Below are 7,974 nucleotides of genomic sequence, written 5' to 3'. Positions count from 1 at the left end.
CAGGCCCTCCACACAACGTAACATGAGTGAACAAGGCGCCAAAGTAAATGAAAGCTTTCAGGGTGAGTTTGAGCTGCATGCAATGCCTGTCAAGACGTGAGAATAATACAGGACAGACCTTCCTTACTGATGGACACCTGGCAATCATAAGGCAGTTAAAAAGCGTGATTTATTCACTGCTTTGAGTCTTTTGGAACTGTTAGATATCGTTAACCAAGTGTTCATAGCAACGGAGTAGACAACCTCGTTCCCAGGGTCCCTCTTCTCTGCCTCCTTTGTCGTTGAGAAGAAGGAACCTGGTTCAGGCTGGTCACGTGGCACTCCTAGACAAACACTTTTCCACTGGGGTAGAGATGTCGTTAAAATTTGATGCCGCAACTGGGCGAAAGCCTGTTCGTTTTAAATGAAATTTTTTGACCAAATAATCTTTACCTTACAATGTAAGTATCAAAAAGGTCAAAAGAGTTGATGCTATATTGCCACAGTTCACAATGAAAATTGATTTCCTTAGTAGCTAAAGTTGCTTCTACAGAACATGCACTATCATAAAACAATAAACATAACACTACTTTTGCTTGTTAAACTGTCTGTTTTATTTTACCAGGGCTAAAAATATACTTCACGATTTGTTATAAATTAAACTCTAAGCTGTGTGGCGCGCAATTCACTGCTGCCACAAACGTTTAGGGTGCAGCTTGGTAATGAGACACACCTTGGGTTGAACGATGTACTGAAATATCTGAGAAACCTCCCCAGTGCAGCTTTTAATTATTTCTCAGACGTTTTTAACCTTGTGAACTTACTTCTTGTGGTAACTGGTACGAATGCTGTGAGTGAGCGTTTGGCCTCTACCCTTAGAAGGCTCAAATGCAAGACGTATCTTTGAACAACTATGTCGCAAGAAAGATTAAATCAATGCATGATTCTCCACGTTCACAAAGAAATGACTGGCAAATTGAACATGGCAGCCACTGGGAATCAGTTTGTTACAGAATCAAGTGACAAGCAAAAATCGTTGTCAATTAAAGCTTTTTCAAACCGTGTATCGAACACTAATTTAAAAACTAGCACAGTTGATAATTTTCTACTAGTTTGAATGCTTTCTACGCTGGAAAAGGTCATTACGTTTTCCTTACTTTGTTGACCATTATGAAATCCTGGTATTTACCAAATTTTAGTGTTCAGATTGCACCAGATTGCATCCTTGAGTAATTAATTTTTCGAAAATTCCCTGGGAAGCATGCCCTTGGACCCCCCTAGTTTCTCGTGTCATCGGCACTCGTTAATGGCGCTGTCGCGCCAATATTACACATACTCCCAGTTGTGCCCCACTCAGGAGAAATTCCCCGCGCCGCCCCTGTATCTGTTTGGGTAGCAAGCAACAATTGTGGTCCTTCTTTGTTGAGTGTCTAGCCTGATTTTGTCGGATGTTTCAGCTAAGACCGTATTTCCTTTTAGTTTACGCGAACTTTACCAACATTTGCATGAATCAAACTTACTTTTCTTAATCCTGCTATATGCCTCATTCCTCTGAACGGCAATTCTTTAGTCTTTCTTCATTGAAACCTCGGATATTTAATGGTGTATTATCATAGGCCGGAATATTAAAAGAATTATTCAACTTGCACTTGTTGAATAACAGATAATTAGTACATATTCTATGTGAGTTTGGCACACTTGGTGATATATAAGGTAAAAATTAAACCGAGCGTTCTAAAGTATTGTTGTTTTTGGTACTAACAATTTCAGCATGGTGTCAACTCTAGAATAAAACTATTTTGCTTGTTACATCGTAAGAATTATTTATCATTATTAGTACATTAGCCGTTTATTGTTTTTTTATACGAAATTCATGTTTTTTTTAATTTAAGATTTGAAGATTAATCTGCGTACGTTTTCGCCTTTTATCCTGTAGCAATGCTAGGCCATGTTTCTAAGAAGGACTAACTAGTTGTGAGCTTTTTATCTTCTTTTTGACCTCGCTGCCTTTCCGTTTTTTTCTTTCTTTTTGTTTTTTTCATTTTGTTATCTTCCTTATAATTATATGAATTCTAGTTCTAATAGTTATATTCTTTGTGTGACAAATAAATAAATAAATAAATAAATAAATAAATACATTGAAGTCGAGGTTTTAAGCTTTTGAAAAACCCGTGGAGGATAAGTCTTGTACAGCGCAAAACACCAATTTGACGAAGATTACGAACAACAAAAGGACGATAGATGTGGGTTAAAACTATAATATGAACCGAATAAAATGCTATATCCTAAAAACGGTGATAGATATTTTTCAGGGGACGAATCATGGAATAACTTCTTACAATGTTACGGCTCAGGGACGGATTTACTGAGGTTTTACAAACTGCGTACTGTGACAAATTCCCTGTTTGCAGAGGTCTCTTTTCTTTTGCGTTCGCAAGGCTGACGAGTACGGAAAAAGAGACTTCTGTCATGGGTCGAAACTCACAGTGTTGGGCATGCGCAGCGGTTACTTAGCGACCGAACCCTCACGTGATACTTCAGGTTGTGTGGGCTCAATTAACAACAGCGGAATTACTATAAAGGAATGCGGGGGCACACTGGGACACAGTCAGCAAACATATCATGGGGCACGCGTTTGAAGAGTGCCATCCAAGGTTGTGGATGGCGATTTGATCAAAGTGAGTTTCGACCTATGCCAGAGGTCTCTTTTACGTGTGCAACGCAAAAAGAAAAGAGACTTCAACTAGCAGGGAACGTGGAAAATTCCAAAAACGGAAAAAAAGAACTTCCGTACCATTGAAAATCTTGGCTTGTTACAAACTGAAAAGTTCTGAAAAAGCTTACCGACATCAGGAACCCATGACCCGGAGCGTACATCTCCATTGTGTTGTTGTCACGGCGTTTTCACAGACCGATATATTTTTAGATTGAATTTCCCGCGAATGAGACTCCCACAGGAGGCCGATGACCAATTACAAGACTAACCTGACGTCATAGGGTCACCGAACGGGAACTGCCTTTGTTTTTTTTTGTTTTTGTTTTTGTTTTGTTTTTTAGAAAATGTAGTCTAAAAATAAATCGGTCTGTAAAAACGCCCAGTATGAGAGTTGGCTGCTCCGGGTCATGGGTTCCTGCCGACATTAAGAATTCTAATGCAAAGCAAAGCAAAGTTTATGAACTGGCAAAAGGTAATAGTAAAGGTAACGAAGTGGGAATGAAAAGGCGTTCATGATCAATGCGTGTAGATCGCAAAATAATGTAAGGTTCTTCAATAACGAATGGGCATTAAACGTCTCCACAATGCAAGCACATCAATTATAAGATCGTAGCAAAGACATGGGGAAAAATGGTAAAACCTGGAAGCACACTAAATCATTTTACATTCGTTGTTGCTTGAAAACTCAGTACTGAGACGGCGTGTTCAATGCCTAATTAATTAGCTACGGATTAAGGTAGCTTGAGGTCCTCTGGTTTCGTGTATTTTTGGATTAGTCGAATGATCGAGCTCTTTCAAGAGTTTAAGGACGGTGCCTACTAATTCAAAGGTATTTTTGCCCCGGTTTATGATCATGCAGGAACTGTAGATCTTAACAAGTGTTGTTGAAATCCAAAAGAAAATGGCTCGTAACCACGCATTTTTCAGAGATAATTGATGAATAATATTTGTAAAAAGGTTTATAATACAAAGAAATGTGTGACGTTCTTTCTCAAATTGAAGCCTAATTATCTCTGAAAAATGCATGGTTACCTCCAATTTTCTTTTTGGATACCAAGATTACTTACTAAGATCTACTTTCTCCTGATAGTTTTATACCGTGCAAAAATATCACTGTATTAGTAAGCATTACCGATAGGAAATCCGAGTATCTCGAGATGCGCAGAACGCATGCGCAATAACAATAATGGGCACCGTCCTTAAAGCAGGTAAGACCAGCTCAAAACATCTGACCTTTACCCCAGGCCCCAGTTGTTCAAAAGCTCTATAATTAGCTCTATCCCAGGGGATTGGTTCAGTATGTAAAATATACCTGACGATGAATGTTGTCCAAGGTTTCGTACACAAAGTGTGCATATACGGTGTGTTCCAATTAAAAAAAAATAAAAAAGTTAATTCAGTTGTTCCTCTTTGTACAAAGATTTGCAATAGAACTGCTATAAGAGCTATTTATTTATTCATTTATTTATGACATTTTGAGCGATGACAATCCCAGGGAAGACAAAGAAATAGGACACGAGGTCACTTACAAAGCCAATACTTCCTCTTGGTCAACGGCCAGACAAATTACATTAAAAAAAAGACACTAGTATAATTTAACAGGATGATACAACAGAAATAAGTGAAATCTAAATGATAAATAAAGCGATAATAAAGGATTAACACATCCATTGAGACGCCAGGTTTGGTCGCCTGCAGATAACGCAAATTATACGCCATGTGCCGATATCATCCGGTTCGAAGGACTGAGTAAGGGGAGAGGTGTAAAGAGCTTTCAGCCGGGATTTAAAAAGAGATGTACGCTCCAAGGAATGGATTCCCAGAGGGAGAGCATTCCATAAGGACAAACACGAACAAAATACGACTCGCGGTGAGTAGAGGTGCGCGCGCCAATAGGATGAATGTCGAGCTCAGTAGATCCACGACGTGTTGAAGAGCGACAAAACTGGATTGTATCAGAAATGTCGAGATGTATTTCTCCCTTAATACATCGGAAAAGAAAGAGGAGGTCTAAAAACTAAGAAAGTACGAGAGAGGAAAAGGCCGAGTGTTAAGAGGCGCTCTTTGTAATCAAGTTCCTGGCCATGCAGGATATAACGTGTAGCTTGTCGTTGCACTGCCTACAAGTTGCGCATCAAGTTAAGTGAGCCAAGTAGAGTAGGATCCCACACTTGGCTAGCATGGGTCAGATGCGATCTCACGAGCGAGACGTAGAGCGTCCTTTGGATCTCATAGGGAAGGCTGTTTGAGCAGTGTCTTCTAAGAAATCCCAGCATCTTGTTTGCCTTAGAGAGATGTTCCTCACATTCTCATTCCAGGAGAGATCTTGAGTTACCTGAACCCCAAGGTCTCGTTTGTATAACCGAAGCCTTTCCTTGTACTTGTATATGTTTATTGCCGTGACTTTAACATCTCCAGTTCCCAAGGCCTGCTCCCGTCTGCCCTTGTAGCTTAGTCAGTAGAGCGGCGGAGATCTAACCCAAAGGTCGTGGGTTCAATTCCCACCCTGGTCATAGTTTTTTCTGTCCTTGTGTGGGCCCAGTTCCATCAGTAGGGATAACGCTCACGCGGTTCATATGGAATAGAAATCTAGCACTTCACGTTACACTACACTCTTTTGAGGGACTGTTTCGCTTACGAGTAACTCGCAGATTCTCGCACTTGGAAGGCTGAAAACGAAAGCTCGTTTTGCATAGCCCAAGCAGATAAAGCGTCCAGGTCTTTTTGAAGAGTGCCAACGTCGCTGCAAGTCCTGATTGGGCGGAAACATTTGGTGTCATCGGCGAACACTGCAATTCGAGACGAGCTGACGCAGTCATGAAGGTCGTTAACATAAAAAATGAATAGTATTTGTCCGAGTACGGACCCTTGAGGGACTCCTGAACAAACTTCTTCCCACTTACTGGACGCACCGTTAACAACAACGTTCTGGCGACGACAAGTCAAGTAGCTAGTGAACCACTCATAAAGTGGAGGTACGATTCCCAAGTTATAGAGTTTGTGCAGCAGGTGGGCGTGGCACACTGTGTCGAAAGCACGCTTTAAGTCAATATAGATGACGTCTGTCTCTAGTCCGCGGTTAAGAGATATAACAATTGCATGAAGGACAGAGAGAAGTTGAGTGGTACAAGAATGATCCTCACGAAAACTGTGTTGATGGTAATAAATACGATTTTCAGTGAAAGCCATTAAACGACGAGCAACACATGTTTCTCCCAAGTAAAGTAAAGTAAAGCAACCATATTTAACGTCCATAACTCGTAACAGTAATTCAACTGACAAACCTGAGGTCGACGGTGCGCTCATTTTACTCCCCCCTCTCCATCAGTGCTCCGTTTTACGGGTATTTGAAGCTACTAAGCTACACGGAAAGGAAAGAAGTCGAAACAAGGATGCGAGATCCGGGAATCGAACTCAGGACCTCTTGCACCGTGGCCGCGCAATAACCGACGCTTTCCTTTCTTAAACAACGGCGCCAGGTTGGCGTCTTTCCACTCCCTGAAGAACACCCCAGACGACAGCAAAAGATTAAAGCATCCGCTATTTTTTCCGCGCATTCCACTACAAGTAGACGTGCAGGTATCTCATCAGGACCCATAGCCTTGTTGACGTTTAGCCCTTGCAGCTCCAAAAGAAACTCTCGCCTGGAGAGAACAACCTCAGAGAGAGTGTTCTCACAATTGGGCGTGCCTGTCGGGAAATAACACAGGGAATGATCAGTAAAGATAGATTTTAAATGATCGGAGAAAGCCGCGACTTTTTCCAAATCGGACGTGATTTCAGTGTTGTTGTCTACGAGCGTGGTATTAGAAAAAGATCGTCTAGTTGACTTGAGTTTGAAGAAAGAGCAGAAAGGTTTCTCATTGGTGTGCACTTCGGTGGCATTGCGCGAAAAGTAGGCCTTACGGTTAGCAAGGATCCAGTTTTTTTATCCGCTGGTGCATTTTTCTTGAATAATTCAAAAACTGCAGTATCTTTTGATTAGCACACTTCTTAACCTGAAAGCTTAAGAAAAGAAAGGGCGCATGCCATGCGGCTTTTGTACTGTTATGGTATTGGTCAAAACTATTGTTCATGTTAAGGACTCACTCTATGTGATAATGTTACTATAGTCTTGCCCTGTGAGGGAAAGAATAATAATCGTGTGGAAGGGTAGGTTAATGTTTTGAGCAAGCACCGATACAACGTAGATTTTATTTAGCAACGTACTCTATTTCGGCTGAAATTAGAGTGAGTTATATTAGAGGTTAAGTTAGCCGTCATGTCTAACTTATCCCCTAATATAAATCACTCTAATTCCCCACTTCCTTCCGGTTCTTTTCGCTGTGGCAAAAACTGCGCTACCTGTCCTTACATTTCGCATAGACTTAACAACTGTTACAACCCGTGCTCATTCTGGAAAAATGATAAAGAAGTCTGGGAGACTGGATCTATGCATAATTTTTCTAACCCCACCCTAGTGTGTAGGACTTAAAGTGTCATGATCATGTGACTTTCGTTGTTGTCCCCGCTCTTGTTATCAAAGGTGTTTGGTATGTTGTAGCATTTCACTCGCATACATCCCCTTTGTAAATCGATGAGGAGCCAGTGGATTAAAGTTGCGTTACGCTTCAGTGTCTCGTGGTAATTCATGTTAGAGAAAGGTTACGGGAGAAAACGAACAGTTCAGTATGATTTCTGAACTTCTTTAAAATGGTGAGACTTAATCTGGACGTTTACCGTTGAAATAGAAGGATGGAAAGAAAGCTTATCACTGATATAGCTTGTAAAGTAGTCAAGAAGTATTGAAGTGAGATTTTTATGCACATAAATATACGACCCCCCAAAATGGTTGCAGAATTTTATTCAGCTTACCTTTTTGACTGCACAAAAGGTATGCATACCCTAGCGAATCAACATTCTTTCTTTTTTAACAGTCCAGTCCTTAACCCCCCTTACTGTCAAAAATATATATTTCTTAAAGACGTCAGTTCAAAGGTTGATAGCTAGTATGCGTGACCTATTAAGTGTTTTCGCTTATATATGTGTTACACGCTGGTCACGAGAACAGTGCATCCGACTTAAATTAAAGATGGTTTTGGTGCGTCAACTGGTGCGTTTGTCTCGCTTTTTGATTTCACTAAAGTTCCACCAGATTCTACCCATTTAAATGATTTTACTGTAGTTTGTTAGTGACAAAATATAAAGTTTCACAGAAGGCGTGACCTGAGGATATTTAAAAATTCCTATTATTTGATTTCGTCATGATTTCTTCAGAAGAATATATTGGTGAAGTTTTG

Source organism: Montipora foliosa, chromosome 13 (assembly GCF_036669935.1).
Source record: "Montipora foliosa isolate CH-2021 chromosome 13, ASM3666993v2, whole genome shotgun sequence".
NCBI lineage: Eukaryota > Metazoa > Cnidaria > Anthozoa > Scleractinia > Acroporidae > Montipora > Montipora foliosa.
This window is presented reverse-complemented; position numbering follows the sequence as displayed.